Here is a 26,107-nt window from a genome sequence, read left to right as displayed (position 1 = left end):
AGTGTCCTTGAGGCAGCAACTGCAAAACCAACTATTATAATTGAGCTGCTTAGCTTGTCTGTATCTACCTTTTTTAATGTTTAATTTATATGCAGCATTTTAAGTAATTCTATACCAATCTATATCCAAACTGTCTTCACATGGCAAGTATAAAAATCATCAAATAGCTATATGGTTATTAAAAAGCATTCCATCTAGTTTGCTCAAGGAAATGTACTATAAAATGCAGAATAGGTTATTTATGTCATTAACTTACCCCAAAAAAGTCCTAAGCATCATACCATTCTCAAGGAATATAAATATATGATTTTGGGGGGAAAGAGAGGAGTAACGTCAGAACTCTTAATCAGTTACTAGAAGTGCTTATTCAAGTTATGAGAAGTCAAAATGGGCAACTTCTAAATAACAGAATTCAAATTACTTTGTATCCACCACTTCAGTATAGTCTGGCAATGTTGTCAGTTTTACCCAGCACCAATCTTTGTAATAAATTTTAAATCATTAACACCTGTTTTATAATGGATAGCCAGATTTTTAAGACATTACTTACACACATCCACACACACCCAACATCTTTGACCCGATGGAAAATGCTTCTCCTAAGCATTTTAAAATTTGGCCTTCAAAAAATGTCATAATAGTTGTAAATCTTATAGAAAGATCCTTTATTTGAATGAACAGTGTTCAGATCTCTCACTCTCTTTTTTGTTTGTTTGTTTGTTTATTTTTAACAATATTTATTAAAATTGTAAACACTTGACCTTAGAAAGAAAATTTGGCTTAGTTTTGAAAACAAGTCTGAATTAAATCACAAAAGATGGTGGAAGAATAGTTATCTAACCTCATGGATTCTGTGTTTTGAATTAATAGCCCCTAATAAAGACAAGTATACAGGAAATAACTCAAGAGTTCAACCTCTAAGGTTCTAGGAGAACTGGCAGGAAAACACAATAGGGCTCCAAGGATCTGGTTTTAGGATTCATGAAGACTAAAGTCTCTGGCTCTGTGCTGCCTACAGGACAATGCAGAACACTTCATCATCTCCTAGCCCCTGTCCTGATGCTCGCAATGCCAGAAACAAGGCTAGGGTGCTTTAAACTAATCAGTGGTGCCAGATCTAGTCCTCACCCCAGCATTGGCAGCATTCAAACTTTACCAGTTTGTGCCAGGTCTCGGCCCATTTATGAAGATTTATGAGGTTCTGCTGTATGTTTGTTTGATGCAGGAGCCTGGAGATTTCTTGTTTGTTTATTGCTTTAATTGCGTTTTTTGCATATTCACTAAACCACAACACTAAACACAACTTTAATCGTCTATGGCCTCCCTCTCATTAGTGTGGATTAATGAGCCTCTACTGTAACTCCTTGTTTACACACACACACACACACACACACACACACACACACACACACACTGCAGTCACAAAGCAAGTAGGTCTATATTTCACCATTGCACAGAACTGCACACACAGAATCTGTCATATTTATTTGGGGGAGAAGGAGGGGGAAGGGACAGGGAGAAAACCTGGACTGTTTTATGCCACATACATTTTCAGATTACCCAGTGCTCTATGTGTCTGCATTGCATTTGTCTGTTTAGCGGTAGGCTGTGGCTAACCACTGTGTGGGTCAAGAGAGCAGAGGGCTGGCAACAACTATACTCCTTGAATTCCCCTGAGTTAGCAGTACTGGCCACTTGTAAAGAGGTGAGGTGGAGATGAGGACATCGTCCCCAACACATACACATCAACCAGCAGGGTTGACTGATCATAGAGGGAAGCACGTGCTGCATCCACTGGAAATGGGGCTCCCCTTGTGTGCTGGGGTGCTCCCCAGGCATTGTGTATACTGCCTCTGAATCCTTCCCAGGATAGGCTTGCGCTAATGAGGCACAACTGAGCTCTTAGAGCAGGGGTGGCCAACCTGAGCCTGAGAAGGAGCCAGAATTTATCAATGTACATTGCAAAAAAAATACATCAGTAGCCCCCCCATCAGCTCCCCACCGCCCTGCTCCCAGCGCCTCCCGCCCACCAGCAGCCCTGTCAATCAGCGCCTTCCCTTCCCTCCCCATCAGCTGTTGTGTCATACAGAAGGCTCTGGGCGGGAGGGGGAGGAGTGAGGGCACGGCAGGCTCAGGGGAAGGGGTGGGAAGGAGTGGAGTGGGGCAGGGCCTATGGCTGAGCCAGGGGTTGAGCAGTGAGCACCCCCAGCACATTGGAAAGTTGGCGTCTGTAGCTCTAACCCCAGAGTCGGTGCCTATACAAGGAGCCGCATATTAACTTCTGAAGAGCCGCATGTGGCTCTGGAGCCAGAGGTTGGCCACCCCGTCCTAGAGGTAAGTGCTGTGAGGCTGGGCCATGTCTTCCAAGCACCATCACTTTTCAAATAATTATAACTACAGTTGTCAGAAATCCATAGCTTAGGTCAGGGGTTCTCAAAACAACATTTTGAGTGGCCTCAGAGTGCGGCCACCAACTCTTGCTGCTGCTCGCACTGACAATTTTTCCTAAAATACTTAATTAACTTTAGGAAAAACAAATAAATATGCACATAGACATATCCAAATCATAGGAATTTATTTATGTAGGGTTTTATTTTTGCAGACTCAATAATAAAAATAACGGACAGCTGTTTCTATTCTTTACTGGATCTAAACAGACTAGAAACACAGATAAGGTGCTTTGCATTTTCTGGTCTTTTTTGTTGTTTTTTCTTTTGCTTTTTTGGTTGGGTTTTTAAAAGACTTGCTGGCTAGTAAGTCTGCTGCTGTGAAAAGTGATATTTGTATGTTAATACCACTTTTCACAGCCTCCCAGCTAGCTACTAAGGCTATGTCTACACTTCAGACCTTACAGCAGCATGGCAGCGCTGCTGTAAGGTCTCCCATGTAGCCGCTCCATGTCAACAGGAGAGAGCTCTCCTGTAGGCATAATTAACCCATCCCTAATGAGCGGCAGTGGCTATGCTGGTGGGAGAGTGTCTCCCGCTGACATACTGCTGTCCACACCGGCACTTCTGTCTGTGAAACTTTTGTCGGTCGGGGGGTATTTTGTTCACACCCCTGATTGACAAAAGAGCTAATGTAGACATAACCTTAATCTGCTGTGAAATACAAATATCACTTTTCACAGCAGACTTACTCAACCCGGGCATGCCAGGATACAAATTAAGTCCTGAATGGTGAGGTAGGTAGGGAGGCAGCGGGGCTGGGGTGATAGGAGGAATGGATGGGGGTCTGGGGTGATGGGAGAAGGGGGTTAGCCCAGGGCCAGAGCCCACTGCCACATGGCCAGGGGCCGGGACTGGAGCCCACCGCTGTGTGGCTGGGGGACAGACCCTGAAGCCCTGAGCCCAGAGACAGACCCCAGAGTCTGGAGATAGAACCCGAAGCCCTGCAGCTGGAGCCTGCTGCCTGCCCCTCCCCCCCCGGGCTGAAGCCTGACCCCACCACCCCTGGGAAGGTGGGGAACTGGCTGCTTGCTCCTCCCGTGTGTGTGTCTCCAGAGGGGGCTAAGCTCAACTCCTGCTAGAGGCCCTGAGGGAGGGGCCACTGCTTCCTTCCCTTCCCCTCCTCCCCCCATCACCCAGGAGGCTGTGGCTGCAAGAAAAGCCCATGGTGGCCACATTTGAGAAACACTAGATTAGGTTCATAAATACTAGTGGGATCAAAGAAGCCCAAATCTTGGAAATGGAATTTTATTCCTATTCAGTGAGAGCCAGTGCCTTCTCATAGTAAAGCAGTAGTGTATTATAAATTTTATTACCCTCCTTTACCTTAATGGGAATTTCCTTAGAGCCTCCAAATCCTTGGACCATAGGGAACCACATGTACATGCAAACAAATACATATATCCCTGCTATGATTAGGATGTCTTGCCTGCTTTATTACAGATAAGAATTTGAGTGAACTTTGAAGAAGTTAACCAACGCACTGTCATTACTGTGTAACAAAGCAAAACCTCTGCTTTAGTTCTTGAAATATATTTTCCCTAAGGCAGCTTTAACTTTGAAAGTAGCATAAGGATAACTCAGGATACAGTGACTCAGTTCCTCTACCTAACTGAACCTTGGAGTGTCCTCAGAAACCTTGTGACGAATGATAAACGCCATATTGAGTGCATTACATATATTCACCAGACTGTTCTATATGACTAGGTTCACCAACAACTGAACATTTCCATTGATCCTGTATAGCAGCATCTCAGCAGGGCTGACAAAGTTACTTGCCGGTTTGATAATGGGAAATAGGAAACATTTCCTGGTGGGGAGGGACTTATCCATCAGTTTCCATAGAATTTAAAGTTTGATTTAGACTAGAAGTTTCTACTCCTTCTGGTTGCAAACATAACCTTCTGCCTGTGAGCCGAATGGGATCTGCGATGCGCTGTAGACTGCCTGAATCTGTAGACAGACATCCTTAGGCCAGAGTTTCCTTGGCCGTTGCAGGGGAATTGGGAGGGAAGAGAGGATTCTCCACCGTACAAATTCTGCCTCAGTAACAGAGACAACTGACAGTCCCTGCAACCAGGGGAGTGCAGAAACTGGTACTTCTGTGCAGCCTTGGGCACACAAATCACTAGGGCTGTGCAGAGGATGGAAGTTCTCTTTCACAAAGGATTTGGGGATTTTGAAATTTGGCTTTGTTCCAAATTGGAGCAAAAATTGAAAATTTCAAAATTCTTTGAAGGAAACATTCTGGATAAGGTTTCAGGTCATTCACAACATGTTCTTTTGATTTCAACTTTTTAAAGATTTTGTAGTAATTTTTAATTATAATTGTATATTATATAAATTATACATAAGGAGGCATGGAGGAGTTCCCTCCCACACTGGCCCCTCCACAGACTGAACTCACCAAGAGAAAACAGGCTTCACAATGCTAAACAACAGTGCAGTCTTTGCCCTCTCCCTGTGCACTGGGGAACCTGGGAAGGCATTGCATATCATGCAGGTCCTGACTTTGTCCTTAGCCCTCCTAGGGCAGAGTGAAGCTGTGCAGTGCTACTTACTCAGTGGCACGTACAATTTGCACAATCCAGCCACATAGCAATGGAGAGGTATGAACTGCCCAAGGCGTAAATCCTGTCTCCAGTTCACATTCCAAGCAGGCAGACCATGCAGTAGGGAATTTCTTTCCTACAAACCACTCTTCAATAGTGACTCACACTGCAGCCGCTTCTCCAGTGCCAAAAGTAGGCTCTGTGCTTCTTGCCTTCTATCACCTTGGTGAGATGTTACTGATAGTTCTGCACAGTGGTGGATCCACCAGACCAGGGCAGGAATAGCAGCCCTGGATGGGCTGCGGAGCTGCCAGGAAATTTGACTGTAGAATAAGATATGGATTAATTACCCAAAGCTGCCACCTACTTCTTCAAACAAAGCCCATTTACTCCAGTTTTGTACTGAGGAAGGGGAATCTCACCCATGATGTGTTATTTAGTAAACATTCTACAAGGTATTAGGCCCCATGTCATTTTCCCATAGATGCTTCAGCACGGTAAGTTTAAAGAGTGACTTGCTTTCAGTTTTGTACAGTTTCAGGCACTAAAAAGCTGGCCAATTAGTAAAGAACTTAAATAGAAGAGACAGAGACGATCACAGCTGCAGGAAACTAATCAAGCTGAAATTCCAACAATGACAAGCAGGCCTCTTTCCAAATATGTCAGCTCCCTGCCACTCCCATTGGTTTTGCAGCCCAGCCTCCTGCTCCTGAGGAGTAAATGAGTTTTTTGAATTATTTCAGTCAGCCATGATTAAAACAACAACAAAACTACCCTGTTCCTGACATTGCTGGGTGCTCTGGTCTTGTTCTTCACTGAAGCAGCAAGTTAAAACCATTGCGGCAGTCAGTCAGCTTAAAATAGGCAGAGGCTGCTATTTTGTCTTTATACTTAAGGCCCTGGCTACACTACAAGCTTTGGTCGACAAGTTAAATCGGCATAAAGCCACTGCAGTTAGTATATCGCTTGTGCATGTGCAACTGCCACCGTCCTGCACACTCTTTTGGAAAGTTTTGGCAATGCATGTTGGAACTGAAACGAGTCATGCAGGGGTGACTGAGAACAAGGGGTCAACTTCATAGCTTGCAACAGTTTCCATCCCATAATGTCATCTATAGCCCATAATTTTCATGCCTTTTTTAAAAAATCCCACGAACCTGCACAGCCCTCCTCACTGTCCATCATCTCTGACAAAAGCATGGAGCCTGAACAGCTCTGCACTGTTGTCATAAGTGTTACAAGCACACTTAAGCAAATCCTCCGTATTTGCAAAGCTGCAAGATGAACTGAATGAGCGGGGAACATGATGATTTCTTGGAGGGCAGATTGCTGTGGGACACAGCGAGAACCAATTCACAGTTGTTGGTGGAGTTCAAGGAGCCGCTGCAGATGATGGAGCATTGCTTCTGGGCCTGAGAAACAAGCACCGACTGGTGGGATCGCATTGTAATACAGGCTCGCGATGATGAGCAGTGGCTTCAGAACTTACGGATGCACATGGTCACATTCCTGGGACTGTGTGCCAAGCTTGCCCAGTCCTCCAGCGCAGGGACACCAAAATAAGAGCTGCACTTTCAGTGGAGAAGCAATTGGTGATAACACTGTGGAAACTTACAATACCGGATTGCTGCTGGTCAGTGGAAATCATTTTGGAGCTGGAAAATCCAATGTGGGGACCATTGTCATGCAGATATGCAGGGTCATTAATCATCTCCTCATACACAGGACTGTGATTCTTGGCAATGTGCAGGACGTAGTGGATGGATTTGCAGCAATGGGGTTCCCAAACTGCGATGGAGTGATAGACAGCATGCATATCCTTATTTTGGCACCAGACCATCTTGCTACAGAGTCCATCAACAGAAAGAGCTATTTTTCTGTGGTTATGCAAGCACTGGTGGATCACTGGGGACACTTCACTGAGTGTTGGCTGGTCCGGGAAGATGCATAACGCTTGCATCTTTAAGAACACAGGACTGTTCGGAACGCTGTAAGAAGGGACTTTTTTCCCTGACTGGTGGATTACCATTGGCAATGTTGAAATGCCAGTAGTGATCCTGAGGGGCTGAGCCTATTCCTTGCTCCTGTGGCTCATGAAGCCATACACAAGCCACCTTGAGAGCAGCAAGGAAAAATTTAACTACCAGCTCAGCTGGTGCAGAATGACAGTAGAATGCACTTTTGGTAGATTGAAGGGACACTGGCATTGTTTACTCATGACAGTGGATCTCAGTGAAAAAAACATCTCAAGGGTTATAGCTCCCTGCTCTGTCCTGCATAAAATCTGTGAGGCAGATGGTGAACAGTAGCTGCGAGGGTGGAGAGTAGAGGTGGCAGTCTGCTGAGTTTGAACAGCTAGACACAAAGGCTATTATAAGAGCTCAGTGCGGAGCTATACAGCTCAGGGAGGCTGTGAAAGTGCACATTAACAGTGAGCCACAGTAATGCACTGTGGAGTACTGTTCTCTACCTGGACCTGCTGTTTTGGGGCCCTTTAGGAATTCTGCGGTGCTTGCTGCACAGTTATGATTATCACACAATGTTTGTCACTGATCCTATGAGTTGTGTCACACTGTGCAGTAACAAGTAATTGGTTGCTTTCAGGACTTGTAGGCACTCCGTAGCATATGTTATGAACAAATAAAAATTATTTTCCCAATAACAGAATTTTATTCAGTAACAAAATCAATGCGTAGAAAAATCTGTGAAATTTAAACGCAAATACAGTAAACACTTAATACATTAATGGAACAGAACTTAACAAGGGGAAAGAACATTCATGTCTACTTTTATCTACATATACAGCAACCGTTGCTCTATCACGTCAGTATATGTGAAGCTATGATTGTCCTTAATGTCCCCCGGGGTGGAGTGGTGGGGTAGGGATGCAGCCTCTGATGCTACATGGAATGTTTGGGTGGGGGGAAGTTGGGAGGTACTGTAATGGAGTTCTCCGTGATTGCAAAGGGAGGTGAGCCCACAAGAGTCCACCCATAGGTCCACAAGAGTCTGCAGCATCTGTGTTTTCTGCCAGAGAAACTCTATTGTGTCCTGGTGCATCTCCTTCTCTTCTTGCCGGGACTCCTGGGCCTTTCTCCTGTCTTTCCTTCTCCAGGCTGTCTGCAGTATTCACCCTCCAGGCCCTTTGCTCATGGTCTGATGCAGCACTGGCTTGCAAGATCTCACTGAACATGTCATCCCAAGTCCTCTTCTTTCTCCTTCTTATCTGGCTCGGGCATTCCATGGCTGTGGACGCGGGACCCTTCAAGGCTTCAAAGGCAGCAGCTGCAGATAAAACACACAGAGGTACCGTTGTCGGTATAGTCACAATGGAAAGCAAAAGTGAAGATTCAGAACTCCCTTCCCTTGCTCTCCTGAGGTTTTAAACAAAACATGCCTCTTGACACTTCTGCTTCAGTGTGCTTGTGCATTGTGCCACTCACGGCACCAGCCATGGTGAGTGTGGCCCACCAGGGATGAGGGAAATGAGGAAGAAATTGTTCAGTTGCATAAAACTATGACTATAGGGCAAAGACACTGAATACTGGCACCATTTTCCACAGAAGGGTAACAAAGGCAGAGAAAGCACAGCTGCTACTGGCATCCCAAAGCTGCCAGGGCCCATATGCTGCTAGCTTGTCTACTGCAATGGTGCCATCCCTAGAAACCTTCAGGAAAGGATTGCTGAGTACCTCCATGAAAGTTTCATTGAGATCTCTCAGGAGGATTCAAGAGACAGTGCTGTGTACATAAACAAACTGCTCCGCATGGCTCCTCCTTGCCTAACTCCACAGGGGAATGAAAAGCAGATAACAATGCTGCCTCTTTTTGTTGTACTTCTTCTAGTACGAGTAAATTAATTAAAAGTTGATAGTTGCGTCCTGTTAACTTGGGGGCGCCATCACTATAATGGGAAATAAATTTTATATGCTTACCCGAGGATGCTTCCCCTGCATCAGGCTTGTCCATGCTCGACTGCCGGGACTGACTGGTCTGCAGTGGAGTCTCAAAGAGGTCCTGGCTTGTGCCATAGCTGGATCCCCCGGTCATGTATTTCCCCATCCTCCGCCTCGCTGTTCACACCACTGGCCTGTGACTCCAGCTCCTCAAAGGTATCCATGGTGGTCTGCAGGGTGGCAGTGTGGTCTCTGCCAAGTATGGCATGCTGCTTTTTGTAAAAGCGGCAGGTCTGTTGCTCAGCACCAGGTTGACTGTTTGCCTCCTTGGCCTTCTGATATGCCTAACACAGTTCCTTTGTTTTCATGTGGCATGGCTGCTGATCCCTGTCACATCCCTTCTCCTGCATCCCCCATGCAATCTGCTCATAGTTGTCCATGTTTCTTTGGCTGGTCTGTAGCTATGCTTGCACAGCCTCTTCTCTCCTCAGGCCCAGGAGATCCAATATCTCCTGTTTACTCCAAGCTGGCGCATATCTGGAGTGAGTAGCTGGCATGGTCAGCTGAGCAGTAGCACACAACAATAGAGAGCTAGCTGCAAGGTGTGCTCACCAAGCTAGACGATCGGGAAAAGGCATTTCAAAAATTCACAGGGCTTTAAAGGGGAGGGGAGCCTTCCAGTCTCCAGGACCCCCAGGGAAGTGGAGTTCACGATTGTCAGTGTTGGGCATTGTGGGACAGCTGATAGGAAGACTGTTAGGGTAAATCTAAGTAACTACACTCTACACAATCTACACTCTACAGTGTCTACACTCTTGCTACATTGACCTCAGTATATTGGCCATGGCTACCCACTGCTTGGATAGGTGGTGTTACTGCCTTACCGTAACAGGGCACTTAGATCGGTGGGAGACAAATTTAAGTATAGAAACATGTGCAACTAGGTCGACACAAGACAGCTTATGTCTATCTAACTTTGTAATACAGTCCAGGCCTAATACTTGGGCTCAACTGGTAATCTCACATGCCAATGCATATCTCTTCCCTATTCCCTTTTCCCTTCAGGCTAGCACTGCAGTCTGGTAGGGGACAAATATGTTTACACAACATTTCCAAAATTTGTGCCTCTGAATGGTGACATTCCTCAGAATAACAGCTCAGTATCTGCCAAAGATCAGAGTTTGACTTCAATGGCATTCCTGGAAACTCCATTACTGAAGTATGCAGATACTATGGTAATGAGCCCTTCCTCCATCCCCACAAATTGCTAATATAAAATAAAATAAAATAAAATACATAGAAAAATAAAGGCCAAGATTTTAAAAAGTGGCTAGTAATTTTGGGTTCCTCAGTTTTTGGGTGCCCGATTTGAGACACCTTAAAGGTATCTGATTTTCAAAGCATGGGTGCTTAGCACTGTCTGACCCTCTCCTGGTGTTCAACGCATCCCCCCAAATCTAGTGGTGGCCTGTCAGAGACAGGAGTGGAGAGAGTGGCAGTTCTTGGAGTGCAGAGTCTCCCTCTGTTTTTTCATCATTTATGCTGTAGTCTGAGGTAATGTCTTCACTGCTAAAAGAGGTGTGCTTTTTTACCTCAGAGTGACTATTCAGTGTGAGCTACCCCAAAGTGAAAACACAGTTGAAAACAAGGCATTTTAGTTTTATCCTGAGAGAAACTCATTAAGGGCAGGCCTATGCCATTGCCTGGGGTTGCCATTGCTTCGTCTACTTCATGGTGAAATGAAAGTGCCTTGTCTTCACTGTGTTTTTACCTCAATACATTAGTTACTGAGAGGCAAAAAATATACTTTTTTTCAGTGAAGACAAGGCTGAGCAGCATAGTGGTCACTTCCCCTGTCCTTAACCCCCAGAGCAGTCTTGTATTCCCCCATGGGGGCTTGTACCGCAGTTTGGGAAACCAGTGATTTAGATATTTGTAATGGTTTGTGTTCCCTTAAAACATTTTTTCTTGGTCTCATAGGTTGAAATTAGGGATGGTCATAACTCTGATTCCAGACAAAAATAAAAGCTAATTGCCTTCCCCTCAGATAGAAAAAGCTTTGCTGTGAGTGAGTTTTCTTGATCAGTTTCTGAAAAGAACCTGATCCTTGAGACAAAGGAGTTCAGCCAACTAGTAACACAGATAGGTTGGTGATTCTCTTCTGAATTACTTGTGCATGAATAACACTAGGAAGATTAATTACTGCATCCTGCTGTTACAATAGGAAGATCGCTATTTCTGTTTTAAATAAATCAGCTTTACCCCCAAAACAGAGCAAGTCCTTTATCCTTGAAATTCCCTCTCTTCTTTTTTTTTTAAACAGAGAAAAATATAACACCTTATTGAAGTAATGTATGCCACTGCTGACTTCCTTTGCAGCCTTGGGCAATTTTCCACTGTATTTCAGCTATTTGCATGGAGAAATTTTGCCTGGGCATTTACATTGAACTGGAAAGGTACAATTTTGTTTTTCAATCAGTGGATGTCTAAAATGAAAAACGGAGCTATTAACATAAAATAGCTCTGCATTATGTTCTTTCACAGAAGAATGTTATTACTATTGTTTACATACTGCTGCATTTTGCTTTAAAAATCCCACAAAAACCTTAGCATGTTAAGTGCTTCAACAGAAAATCCAAAATAAACTCTCTAGACTTTTAACTTGTTATATGTGCTTTTGTTAACAGGACAAAATGAGCAACAATAACCCCAACTGCAATTTGAGTTCTTTGCATCTGTTCTATTTCAATATCAAGGCTGAGATTTTCAAAGTCACTGTTTTATGATTAATAGGAATTGAGCATTTAAATCCATTAAGAAGCTTTAAACATTTCATCCCAAAAATATAATTAGAGCGTGGATATAGCACGTTAGAGAATATACAGTTTTAAAGAACTTCTAAAATAAAAAAATTAATTTATAATGGAAATTATTTACATGAGATTACATATTGCATTTTGTATACCACCCATATAATCAAAGTTTCTCTAATCTGTTCCCTATATAGGTCATATTCCAAAATATATTTACCAAAATAAAGATATGTCAGCTTTCCTCTAGTCTATGCAGCAGACTAATAATTGATTAACTACCTTGAAAAAGCTCAAGGTACACAGGACAAAACTTTATGGATCAATAGATGATGCAAATACAAAAAGAATGTACAGTTATGCATTGAAAGAAATATTGCAAATGAACTTCTGTCTAGTGGGTCTCTCGTACATCAATGCTACCATGGAAACCATATTCAACATTTGAAATTACATGATGAAAGGAGAAGTGCTGAGACATTTAGCAACATGTAATGCTTTTGTATCATCAAAAGAAATAAAATGTTTTGATACTTAAGAGTGAGGTCTTACTACCCACTAATACAACTAAGTTTTAAGTGAACATCCTTTGCAAAAATGAGAAAAGATTCAATGATAAAAGAGGTCAGAATTTTCAGGGAACACTGTAATCTTTTAAAAGAAGGGTGACCTTTAAAAAGATCAGAAATGCATCAATAGTTTCATATTCATATGTGTTTAATCACAAAGAATTATTCATTAAAAGCACCCTTCTAAACAGGATGAACAATCCTTCAAAAGAGGATTGTGGCAGCTTTTTTGGATTATATATTTATTTAAATCCTGCGGATTTCAATCTGAAGTTGTTCTCTCCTTATAAATGAGGTTGGAGAGGAGGGGCGGTTAGCTGGTTGTTTTAAATAAAACTACTTAGAGATTTTAATTGACTACAGTTAATTGTATCCAGTGATACTTCTCTTGGAATGTGTTGAAGAAAATAATATTCATACTAGGCCAAATCTTGAGAACCTTACCCAGGGAAACTTCCAATAACGGTAATAGGAGATTGCCTGATTAAAGACTGAATGAAAGCTAAGGGTTAGCTTTCTATATTTGTCCCTTACATGAATGTGCAATGAAAAGAATGGCCCAAGGAGCCTTTCCAGTGTGACTCAAATAAGAGCTAGGGAAAACTGCAGTCCCTTCAGCACCCCAAAAGAAGATGAAGCATGGGACGGGATGGGCTCATGGCCTCACCTCCCTCTATCACAGCACGGGAAATGGGGATGTGCTGCACTTCAGGAAGGGGGAGGAAGAGCCAAGGGACTCTTTCTGAACATCTAAGGAAGAATGCCTGCCAATTATTCCCTAGAAGCAATGTGACACCACACCACTTCAATGCAGGGCTGTACATTACAGGCCCAAGTAAAAACTGAGTAAGGACCTCAAAATTGGCCCTAACTGGAGTCAAGGATTGAATGAACAGTGAGTAAAAATGTCAAGTTGTTGGCATTTTAAAGAACCAAACCAACAGAATTCCTAATGAATTTAACAGTGATATTTGGCCATCATGTTGATCATTCAAATACTCTAAATTAAAGGAAACTTGAATTCTGCCTTTTGAAGTACATAAAGAACACCCATCCTCCATCCATTTCCTTTCAAGGATTGAAAGAGAGGTTATGATTTTTATTAATATATTAAAATAAGTGACTAAAAACTTAAGAAACACAGATACAGGATTTTTTTTCAGTTCTTCAACAGATGTCTTTGCATTAAACAAGATCATTTTCAGATTTCTCATGTAAAGCTAGTTAATGTTATGATGCAGCATAGCCAGCCTAACCATCCCACAAAATGAAAACACAATTATGGACCCATTAATGAGAGTTTTATGAAGGGAGGGATTTACCTTTAGGTAAGTTAATGTCCCTGTCAAATAAAACAATGTAATGTTAAACTGATTATTCATGCCTCTCTTTGTTGAACCTGACTATTTACCTCATGGTATTTCCACAGGAACTACAAAATAAGTGCAGCAAATACTTTAATCCTTTTCCACAAAATAAAAAGACTTTACCTCTGATATTTGCAGTGATTTAAAGACTTAAAGACTTAATGATTTAAAGTTTTGTAATCATTATCCATGCAAGTTCAAGTGATAATGAATGCGGTTTGTACCTATAAAGAAGCTGTGGGGAAAATGATAATGTTTGTTTCTCTATAAAAGCTGTTGGGCAGAAAACAAATCTCTTTAACATTTCAAGAGGTTCACACAACTGCAGATTTTGTTCTAACCTTCCTCTCTTTTCTTTCTTTACTAACTCGCCAATTGATCATTTAAAAGCTGATATATGTCTTAGAATAATCTTCATAGCTGTTATTACTGACTTCTACCCCATTTCATGTTGTGTTAGTGGAGAAATGCAAAAGGAGAATGAAAGAAAAGAAAATGAATATACATACTGTACCTTGAATATTCCTTTAAGTACTTTACATCACTGACATATTCCATCTTTTATGACTATTCCAAACCCTAAGCATTATTGATGGGAGGGATTCATTTGGACTCTCATCAATATATTATAATAATTCTGGAAAATAATGAGGCTTTACAAGGTTTAGTCACTGTTATTTCAATCATGCCAATAGTATAAAGATAAGTTATTAAATAGGTTTTATGTTTTAATAAAACAGATTCATGGGAAAAACAGGCATTAATTTCCTTTGAAAATTGATCACAAAATGTTTAATAATATGAGCTAATCCTGAAAACCCTCACTCACCCACCTGAGCATTCCCACCAGGCGCAAGTCTCTTCTCATTTGCACCAAAGTAAATCAGAAGTAACTCTGTTGAAGTCAATTGAGTTAAACTGGTTTAAGTGAGAGAAGACTCTGTCAGTAAGGGTTTGCAGGATTGGGCACCAACTCAGATATAATGCTATGTTTCTGTTCATTTATTTTAATTTCAGCATAAAACTCACTACTGCATTAATATCAGAAGATCTTATAACATTCAAAGTGACTGATGCATCAACATACATTAGTCATTCTATTTCCAAAAAACATCTAAAATTGCAGCAATAAACCTTTTCAGACTGCACTTTGCCTTACAAATCTGAACTCAGTTCTTATTGGCTATAGTAATTACGTTTTCATTTTATTGACTTGCACATCAGAATTTATTAAGTAATTTCCCCCTCCATCCTCACTACATTTTTTTTGAAGAATAATAAAGCTGTGACTCATGAGAATTACTGGGAATGAGTTTAGTTCATCTACGTGATGTGTGGCAGTATTAAATACCCATCACTCTAGTTCAATCAATCATTTTATCAGTGTAAACTGCCACAACAGTGAAACTGTAACATATTTCTTTGACTTTGTCCTGTATCAAAGTCTAATAATCTACCACTCTGCACAACAAGCTTAACAGAGCATGAATAAAGGTCAAACCATCCCAGATCCAGATATTTCAGTGATAATATGCACATGCCTAATTTGATCAATGCAAGATCCTTATAAAGGCACTACTATATCCTATTGAAAAATTGAGGCCTAATCCCACAACCTTTATTCACATGAGCAATCCTTACTCATGCAAGTAGTCCCATTGACTTCGATGGAACTACTTATGCAAGGACTACTCATGTTCCAGCACAGAGTCCTATAGATAGATATTGAAATTCAATACTTGTTAGTAAGAAAACACTTGTAATTGGCAGGACCTACAGACAAGCTTCAAGAAAAATATCAGATCCCATAGCATGCACACCTAATCAGAAAGGAAATGTCAGAAACGTGCTACCAGTTTAAATGATGTTTGGCAAAACAAAATCTGGATTATGCCAAATCATGGAGCTACTGGTTCTAGGTATAATCAGGTAGGAATCTACTGTCTATTTAATCTAGTTATGTCAAGTCAGAAATAACAGGAAAAAATTACATCCTCCATAATTCAGACAGTTAGGTCGCCGTCCTGCTCCCACTCATCATAGTGTCAGATGGACTACTAGAGCTCAATCCAACTTTCAGTTAAATCAATGGGAATCTTTTCACAGTCTTTAATGGAAACTGCATTGAACTCTTACTGAGACAACACCTAGCATATATCTTGATGAATCCAGGCTCAATCAGGAAAAAAGTTCTGAATCTACATTTTATAGTACTGACACCTCTCAAAGTACTTGGCAACAGCATTAAAATTACTCCAACATGTGGAGAAAAGTCAGTGAAAGCTGTGAGGTCCAGCTACAGTTGGTGATCAAGTATCTAGATTTACCAGAGCCACTGAAAGTATTCAGGGCAATATTTGGGGTATGTCTATAGCATGTTTATAAAGAATACTCTTTTGGGACATCCTCTTTGGGAAAGAAATCCTTTAGAACTTTACTGATCAATGAATACATACATAGCTGTGTCTCAAAAATTATTTGTGCAAAGGAGAGAAAAACATTTTGCCTTCACAGATGGCAGGTTATTTTTATGATCCATACATTTAAATACACCTCTACCCTGATATAACGCAACCCGATATAACACGAATTTGGATATAACGCGGTAAAGCAGTGCTCCGGGGGGGCGGGGCTGCGCACTAAGGCGGATCAAAGCAAGTTCGATATAACGCGGTTTCGCCTATAACGCGGTATGATTTTTTGGCTCCCGAGGACAGCATTATATCGGGGTAAAGGTGTATAGGAAGTTTGGTCAGCTTTGAAATAAATAATGAATGGCATAAAAGAAGATGTACTTTAAATATACAGACCTCATTTCAAATGTAAAACATTTACTTTCATGCCATATAATTCCTGCATTACAAGGTCTGGTGAATTGATTAATATTTAAAATATCTTTGGACACATATTATTTTGAAAAGGCAGCTTCAAAATAATGCATCACCTTAAATGTGTCAGAAATGTAAAGCGATAAATCAGAGATCCTACTAACTACCTTCTCACGCCCCCTGCTCACTGTGCATGTATGTACAGTAGGGGGATTATTACATGTTTTGGGCTTTAATGTCATTAGCAGGCTACAAACAGTCGATTCTATGTCTCCTTATCCAAATGCAACAGTTTCACTATGTTCCCAGCACATGACCAAGAAAGGGAAATGACTCAACCCTTACAAGGTGGAAATGTGGCTCATTGGCAGGGGAAGCATCTAGAAGAGTAGGCAGTTGTGTCAGCACCAATTATTGATGACACATAATTGACTTGGTCAAAATAGCCCACAGTCTAGGTGCTCCAGTGTGTGCTGGCCCGTTTTGGGAGCTCAGCAACCCATTGTGTCGAGCTATCAAGTCCCAGATGATGGGGGCTGGTGGCTGATTCAAGTGACCAGGTTACTTGACAGTAAGTTGGAGGTGAACTTCCTATAAGAAGGAGCCTGTTCCATCAGTAGAGAGAGGAAAGAGACTTGCAGGGAGTAGGAATGCCCTTTCAGGAGCTGTAAGGTCAGAGACAACTGGGGGAAAGGGTTCTCCACGGTAGCCGGACAGAAAGACTTGAGTGGAGTTGTGCAATGAGGGGCAGAAGCCTTAAGAAGCTTGAGGAAACTCCAGGGAGCAAGATCTGTGTTTTGGGAAAGAACTGTTGAGCTCAGCAAAGGACTGAATTAATGGTGAGTTGGGGAAAGATGTCCTGTCATATCAGCTGATATGCAATCTGTGCTTCAATAAACCAGATCCTCAAAAGTGTATTTGACTCATAAGGGTCTGGGGGCAGTTGCTAAAAAGCTCAAGAAAACAAATCTGAGACAGTGTCAGGGCTTGATGCCAGTACGGGTCAGACCCTGCTACACTGGGGCTCTGATGGAAGGCATTGATGCTCCTGGATTCTTGGGTATAATCAGTGGTGGGCCAGGTAGCTGCAACCACATCTCTTTATTGCTCACATGATGCGTATATAGGCACTTTGTCTCCTCAGGAATACACAACTAGAAAATTCTGTTAGGCTTCAGTTGAATACTATCCATAAGTTTCAGTGACAAAAGGGTGTAGCCGCCTGCTTGTTACTTAAATGGGGAAAGCTACTGTGAGCTTGTAAGGCTGGTGCTCAGATCTCTGCACTCACTCCCCTTTTCACTTCTGGCTGGTAGCGGTCTTTAAAGCCCTGAATGGATTGGGGCCTTGTTATTTGAGGGACCACAGCTCACTCTATAACCTGTCACAACAATGCAGCTGTGTTGTTGGTGGCAGGCCATTCTCAGTTTAAGGCCCTGCCTTTAGAATTCATTCCTCCTGTCTGGCCCACTAGAGACCAACTTGCCTTGAGGAACTTCAGATATTTTTTTTAGGGTAGCATTTGGTTGACTTTTTGGTTTTGGCTTACTTTATTTTGCCTATTAATTTAGGCTACTTTAGGTTTAATATTTGGGGAATATCTACTACCTTTGTGAGTAAAAATTTTTCATGTAAGGATCTGCAGGATCAGGTGACAGGTGGTGCAGCCATGTGCTATGGGTAGCAGATATCATTTATGTGGGTTTTTTGTTTTGTTTGTCTATTGTTTGTACTTAAAGCTGGTTGCCATATCAATAGGCACAAGAAATTCCAGCAAAATTAATAAATAGAATGTTCTCTACTTCTTGTTATCCAGAAGTGAAGGCTACCTGCTACTTTTAATTAAGTTAAACAGCTAAAAATGTAGGCCACCATCAGAGTCTAGTCTCAAATTTCTAGCACACAGCATACGGATATCAACAATGCCCTCACTGCCCAATGAACACTCATACCAGCACAAATACAGCATCTTTTTTTTTTCCACAATTTGACTAAGAATGCATGTACAAATGTAGCAACCGATTTAATCATGAGTTCTAGCAATGTATCTAAGATTTGTATTTTGGCTCTGGAGAACAAACATGAGCAAGACCTACTTGCTTTTGGCAAAAAAGAGCAAAGTTCAAGGTTGTTTTTACTTCACTAAAAATGAGATAAACCTAACGGCCCCATAACAGATGCCTTTTTTGTCTAGTAACATTTGACAGTATGCTAGACTGCTGATAGGAAACCAAATTTTCCTAATTGTTTACCACAGATTAAACATATAGTTAATGTGGTACAATCCTGGGAGGGGTAACACTCTGGTTCCTGTTTTAAGAGACGAATTCTGCCCCAGTTATGCATGGAAACAAGTCCTATTGACTTCATGTGAAGTTATCTATGCACACAAGGCCAGAATTTGAACCTCAGTGTTTTCAGACCTCCTGTTAGAAAACTGAACTTTCCCAATTTCTCAGGTTGGTGGTTATCTCAGCTTGACATTCAACATTACTGACATGACACATGATTCAATGTGGCATATCACAGAAGGATTTTGCCCTAAAATGTAGGATACTTGTTATCTGAAAGTCACCAACCAAATAAGAAACATTCCATTAACTTGCAAAGTGGAAAAATAGATGAAAAGAAGCAGGCAACATGAAAAGGCTCATGAGTTGATGAAAAGTGTGCACCTGCTGCTGAATGATGAGCCTTCTCTTTCTATAACCTAATGATTCTAAGATCCAATTCTTCAAAGATGTGGACACGTGAGTAACTTTACACTCCTGAGTAGTCCTACTCATGAGCATAACTTCTTTTACAGGCAGATGTTTGAAGATTCAGAGCCATAGTCAATGGCTGCATTTTTTTTCTAGAAGTCCTTTACAAATGCAAAATATAACACCATGCATACAACTATTTAGGAAATATGTTTTCATATAGTAGCATAGGTTAAATTGGGGTCAGTGGTATGTTCATGAAAGATATCAGAGCTTGCTGTTACAACTACACCTCTACCCCAATATAACACGACCCAATATAACACAAATTCAGATATAACGCGGTAAAGCAGTGCTCTGGGGGCGGGGGGGAGGCTGTGCACGCCGGTGGATCAAAGCAAGTTCAATATAACGTGGTTTCACCTCTAACACGGTAAGATTTTTTGGCTCCCAAGGACAGCGTTATATCGGGGTAGCGGTGTATTACTATTAATTTTGTTGAGCATTTCTATAACACTTTTCATCTTCACATCATGTTAGTAATGTCAACCGATTAATCGTCACACTAGTGAGGATTGAAGCACAATGGAAATCCAATCCTGAATCAGGTCTCTGGGTGCTACAGTAATACAAATAATTATAACAACGTATGTCTAATCAACAATAATTCTGGCTTTGTGAAAACATGTTTCTTTGTGTAGGTGGCTAGCATTGGATTCTTGCCAATGTCTCAGGTCTTACAACGTTGGGTATAGCAACTCTGGTTCATATGTATATGATTCTGTTTTGTACACTATGCACTATTGCTCAGCGTCCACATTTTCCACACAGACCTGTTTTTTCCAGTGGCTGCAGTAGTTAACCTTGCTGTCCAGGCTGTTCTATCTGGGCTAGATGCTGATCCAATTCAGCATAGTTAATTCCCTCAAGTTCAATAGCAAAAGCTATCTTTTGTAATGTCTTCTGATCAAGAGTTTCAAATATAACGTCTGTCTGAGGTAGTGCTGCTCTAGATAGGAAATCTGCTTTGTATATTTCTGATCCTTTACCATAGTGTAACTTCAAATTATATTTCTTCTATGAATCTACACTGAAGGCATTTGGGGTAATAGAAAAGGTTTATGAAAGCTGTTTTCTGGAGGCTTATCATCTGCATCATCATCACTGATCACATCTCCACCATGCAGGTACTGAATGAATCTCTCCCATGAAAATATTGTAACAAGACACTTCTTTTCACTCTCTGCATCCTGTTGCTGTGTAAGCAAAAATGAGCTTGACATAAAAGCTGTTTGGAGGCCTTTTCTGTAGTAAGGCTGCACCTAGTTCCTTCTCATTTGCATTGCGCTGAATTGGAGCATCCCCATTCACATCTTTGCATCTAAGTACTGGATACTGGCTGTTACTTATACACATCAGAGGGGTGGGGTAGAAAGGTATTCACGAATTCCATAAAGTGTTGTATTGCCTGATATTTTTTCTCTCGCGTATTCCTAGAATTTCTCAGGAGTTAGATGTACAGCTTCATCTATGAGCAGATGCCCTATCTAGAGAACAGCCAAAGTCCTAATTTCATTTTCAGTTTGAGATTGTTTTTACTCTGAGCTGTGCTTTTAACAGTGCTGGTAATTTTACTTCCTTGACTTTGGGTCCACCTCAAATAGTACTTTCCTAGCAGGCAACCAAGTACATGAAACAGATCCCCATTGCCAACCATTATCTTTTTTTATGTGGGAGGTATCATCTTTGGATATAGTGTCCATTTTTATTGATTCACGCTGAGCCTTCTGCCACGGTCACTAAGAGGAATGGCTCCTTCTCCCCTTTCACTACTTGAAAGTTTAAATCATAATTAATTCTTATAAATGTAGCTCAGGGTGCATTTACCTAAGGCAGGGGTGGGCAAACTACAGCCTGTGGACTGAGCTGTTTTAAGCCCGCCCGCGAGTTCCCGCTGGGGAGCGTGGTCTGGGGCTTGTCCCGCTCTGGTGTGCCAGGTGGGGGTGCCAGGTTGGGGGCCGCGCCATGCTGCACGGTCCCGCTCCGGGACACAAGATCGGGAGCTGCACCACGCAGCTCCTGGAAGCAGCTGCATGGCCCCACTCCAGCGCTCTAGCAGGGTCAAGGGGCGCTCCACGCGTAGGAGCCAGAGAAGGGACATACCACTGCTTGAGGTAAGCGTCACTCGGAGCCTGCACCCCTGAGCCCCTGCCCCAGCCCTGGTCCCCCTCCCACTCTCCAAACCCCTCGATCCCAGCACGGAGCACCCTCCTGAACCCCAAACCTCTCATCCCCAGCCCCACCCCAGAGCCCTCACCCCCTCCCACACCCCAACCCCAATTTTGTGAGCATTCATGGCCCGCAATACAATTTCTATTCCCCGGTGTGGCGCCCTCAGGCCAAAAAGTTTGCCCACCCCGACCTAAGGGCTTCATATTAGAATCATCATATAATGGTATCTTGACTCCACTATACTGTAAAGCCAGATTCCCCTCGTTTTATTTACAATAATCTATGTAGGTTATTAGTTTGCACGTGGACCCACAGCACATTTGGCACATGATTTTTTTACCCACCTCCTTACTAGTGCTCACGTTCAGTAATGTGAACTTCTGTTTTACTTTAGTCTTAACTGCACCTACAAGATATCTAATGCTGAATATGGATTCATCAGATATGCTCTCCTCTTTGTATTCTGCCACGTGTCTTATTTTGCTGCTTTTGCTGCCTGCAAGCTTTGCAAAAATATGTTTTTCCTTTTATTTTCTAAAGATCTCTTCAGAAGGTGGACACTTCTGGCTGGCCCCAGAATGCCTGCTAGCACAATAGCAGCAGCAGGCAGTCTGCATGTTGTGCTCTCTCTGTATTGTTGTAGTTGTTTATAATTCTCGGCCTTTCTTGTTCAGTTGAGTTTTTTCCCTATAAAGTTTACCTCAGTATGGCCTGTATTTAATTCTGTCAGCTGCATCTGTGCAATTTCACTATTCTGTACATAGCTCATAACATATCTAGTTTAAGATCTTTTAACATCTTAGCTCTGGTACCTATATCTGTGACGCCCAGGCTATAGAAACTTATTTATGCAAAGTCCCAAATTCTCATGTGGCTGTGCCCTGTCTCAGTTTCGTGACCTATTGAACTGAGATCTAAGTGCCTGTCTTCTGTATTAAATCTTTAAATATAACAGTCCTGAGTGGCTGAAAATGCTTCTACAGAGCATCAAGGGTCTATCATCCTGCTTTTCTGCATCAGTCAGTGTGAGATGCTGGGAACTCAGGCAGCAGTCTTTCTCTCACTCAATGAAAAGAAGCTATCCTTATTTCAGGATCTTTCTTTTCTAGTTCAGCTGCAATTTTTTGTAATCTTCTGATTTAAAAAAAAAACTATCAGGATAACAGCAATCTCCCTTTAACCCATAGGCAATAGGACTGGCAAATTGCTAACAGCCATTCTACTTAATCTTTCTGAACAATCGATCTTTCTTCTTTCAACAACAGCTTCTCTGTGCCTTTGCTAGATCTTCAGGTTTGAATCTGATTAATATTTATTCACTGCTTGTGTGATTTACTGGCCTAAAAGCACTAAAATCCCACACAACACTCCTGACCCTGTGGTTCAACCAAGACTTTTCAAATAAAATCTTTATGAAGCACAGAGTCATAACATAATACTGTAATCTGCAATGGCCATAGGTTGGCTCCTCATATTAGAGCTTAGTACACTATCCTTATAACATTGAATGTCCTTATTGCCTTGCCCAAAGCAGAATACTGGGGAAGAGGTAGCCTGTTGCCTCTAGAAGATGATGGAAAGGTGAGCATAGGTCACTAGGCGCCTTTCCCCAGATGAAATCAGTGTAAGGGAATGGACAATCTGTTGGGACAATCGAGGTGTGAAGGGAGGAGTTGTGGGGATGGGGAGGGTACCTACATATTCATCCCTTCCCTTGAATCAAGGAAAGGAGCAAAGAGTCTTCACCCCACTCCACTTTAGGATGGAGGCATAGAAAGGAAGTCTTCACCCCTTCCCTCTTCTCTCTCCCACTCTTCTTGCAGAATTAGGAAGAGGTAGAGTGCCCCGCCTGAGCTAGGAGCAGTGCTCCAGGCTCAGGGCTGCTGCTGGCAGCAGCAGACAGGAACTAGCAAAACAATATGAACACAAATCTCAAAAGGTTCACTGCCCATTCCTTACTTTGAAGTCACAATATTTGAAATTAGAGGAAACTCATGCACCCATCCTTAATTATCAGCTCCCTTTTTATACAATGAGAAGTGGAGGAAGACAGGGTTAACTGATTTTCCTAAGACCATGGAAGGCATTAGTGTCAGAGCCAGAATTAGAGCTGCTGGCTCTTCTCAGGTCATATCACACTAAGCTAGCATCCCTTTCTGCAATGTATTGAGTACATGTGAGCACTAAACCACAAATGTACTTCCAGTGAGAAGTTGTACTTCAGGAAACAAGGAAAACTATGGGAACTAAGATGACATATCAGTATACTATAATTTTCATGGCTGTATATAAAAAAAAGCTTTCTTTTCTCTCACTGAATAGTGATAAGCCATTTTATATCAATCGAGTTACAACATATCTGTCAATTGGATAAAGTCAAGGTAGGTGAGGTAGTATCTTTGATTGGACCAATCTCTATTGGTGGAAGGTCCATAAAAGATATTACCTCAATTATCTTGTCCGTCTCTTATCCTGGGACCAACATGGCTACAACAACACTGCAAACAATTGGACAAAGTGCAAAACACGCTACATGATTTTAATAAATCCTTCAACAGCTTCTATCTCTAGACAGCCAATGTAAGGTGGAATTAGCAATAGATACTCAGCTCAGTGCTAGACCTCTGCTCAGTGTAATGGGGGAGATGGAAGGGGGATATGTCACTCTGCAACTATTGAGGGTCTGGTTCAATCACAGTGTAACCTAAAGCAACCTCTATAGTGCTCTACATTATGCCAACTTGTAACAGCCTCCCCAGGGGCCATTATTCTGACCAGGGTTCAATAAAGTGCACTCCAATCCCATTCTTGGCACAGATGGGAGGGTATGGTGTAGAGACAGCTTTATGCCAGCCAGGGATTCCCGCACAACAAAGGAATCACCAACTGCCCATTTAGAGTGGGCCAGAATCCCCACTTCTTAAGACCACAAACAAAAATGTCATCACTAAAAATCAAAATTCAGGATATGATGTGATCACTTAAGATACTTCTGTCATATAAAAGCCCAAACTAACAAACTAAGCTTTGGGACTGTCACTTACACTGGCTTTACACTAGGGTAACTCTGTTGGCTTTAATGGAGTTATTATTGATTTACACTAGGCCTACTGTCAATAACCAAGCACTATGGCCCTGATCCAGCTCCCATTAAAGTACATGGAAACACTCCCACTGATTTAAGTGTAGGCGAGATCAGGTCCAACAGTGTGAATTAATATGCTCAAAATCTACAGCACTACCTACAGTTATCAAAATGAGCCTTCATCAGTAAGACAGTCTTACCAAAACAAAAAACTTAGTGAACAATTTTTTTGTGGATAACCATAATCAAGGCTTGAAAAATCCATTTACCCACTTGTCAGAACCATTAAGGGGACCTACATCATCAATTTCTGCAGGATTTTGGCTTTTCTTTTAAAAACAAAAATGTCTACCCCTTATGTTTAGGAAGACAGTCTTCAAACACAAATCAAATGTTCTGCAGTGTCATCTTCCTGACACCTCAGCTGCTGCTCATTGCTTTCCCAAGCCAGAGAAGAATGAAATTAGTAACATTCTGGTTAGTTTCACTGCAGCTATTCAAATAACTATGGGTGAGGGTACAATTGTCAAAACTCATGTCAATTTCATGCTTGTAAAGGTAAGAAAAAAATACCACAAACAGCACAGGCAGTTATTGGAGTTATTCACAGAAAAGGAGGATGAAAAAATGGAGCCTAGGAAAGAGGTTGCTTAGGAAAAACCTCTTCCTCTCCCACCTTATGTCTGCCAGGAGGCCATGCAGTGAGAGAAGTGACAGAAAACTCCTTCTTCCTTTGGGGAAGTAAAGAAGACTGGAACTTCAAGTTAATCAACTACCTACTAGTCAGAAACTGGAATAAAAGATGAAAACCCTAAGCAAGGTTCACAGACAACGCACTGGTAGAAATCTCTCCATCTGACCAGGAACTGGGAGTAGCAGGGAGCTGGGCTTCCCTCCAATATTTTGCCTCTGGCCCCTCCCTCATCCATCTATCACATCTACCCCTCACTAATTGATCTAGTCATCTGGTGTTTGATTAGTTTTTCTAGCCATGGCCAGGACTAAGACACCAACTGGACAATGAAAATAAGCAGATATTTCAAGGACCACTTGTTATATTCTACTACCAATCACCCAAACAAAGCAAAAGACACAAGAGGTAACTTCCATGCACTCCCAAGGAACCATTAAATCACAAAAACCCCAACCCATAAAACAGATGTTCTACAGCCCTTTCCAGTGTATTGTCTGAATTTCATTTCACAACCCCCTGCCCATTATTTCATCTCCATTGATCATCTCTTTTCTCAAGTCAACATTGAGTATCACTTCTCTGCAGATAAAATCCAAAATTTATACCACCTTTCCTCTTTTATCCCTAAATTAACTTGCAGCCTGCCTAAATCTCATCCTCTAGTTTGCTTTTTCTCATAACTTCTTTCATCTCCACTCATTCAAAATGGATAGATCAACTGGTAACAAAAGCACCCTAAAGCAAATCCCTCCATCTCTACTGCTCCCCTCAGTTCAACTCAGTCAATTGACAATATTGTCAGGATCTTCCTGGTTTGCAAATCTGCCCACAAAACCCTCTGAAACACTATCCATATTAGACATCAGTTCTTATATATGACCTTATTGTGTCTTATCTAGACTCTTGTAATTCTTCTGTTCCCTTG

General features: G+C 41.8%; 1 protein-coding gene across 2 annotated transcripts in view; it reads right to left on the bottom strand.

Moving 5' to 3' along the window:
* The window catches only part of PCSK5 (proprotein convertase subtilisin/kexin type 5), a 294,987-nt gene that overhangs the window by 263,054 nt on the left and 5,826 nt on the right, over positions 1-26,107 (bottom strand). The window lies entirely within an intron of this gene.

The sequence above is a fragment of the Trachemys scripta genome, chromosome 6, assembly GCF_013100865.1.
Source record: "Trachemys scripta elegans isolate TJP31775 chromosome 6, CAS_Tse_1.0, whole genome shotgun sequence".
Classification (NCBI taxonomy): Eukaryota; Metazoa; Chordata; order Testudines; family Emydidae; genus Trachemys; species Trachemys scripta.
This window is presented reverse-complemented; position numbering and strand designations above follow the sequence as displayed.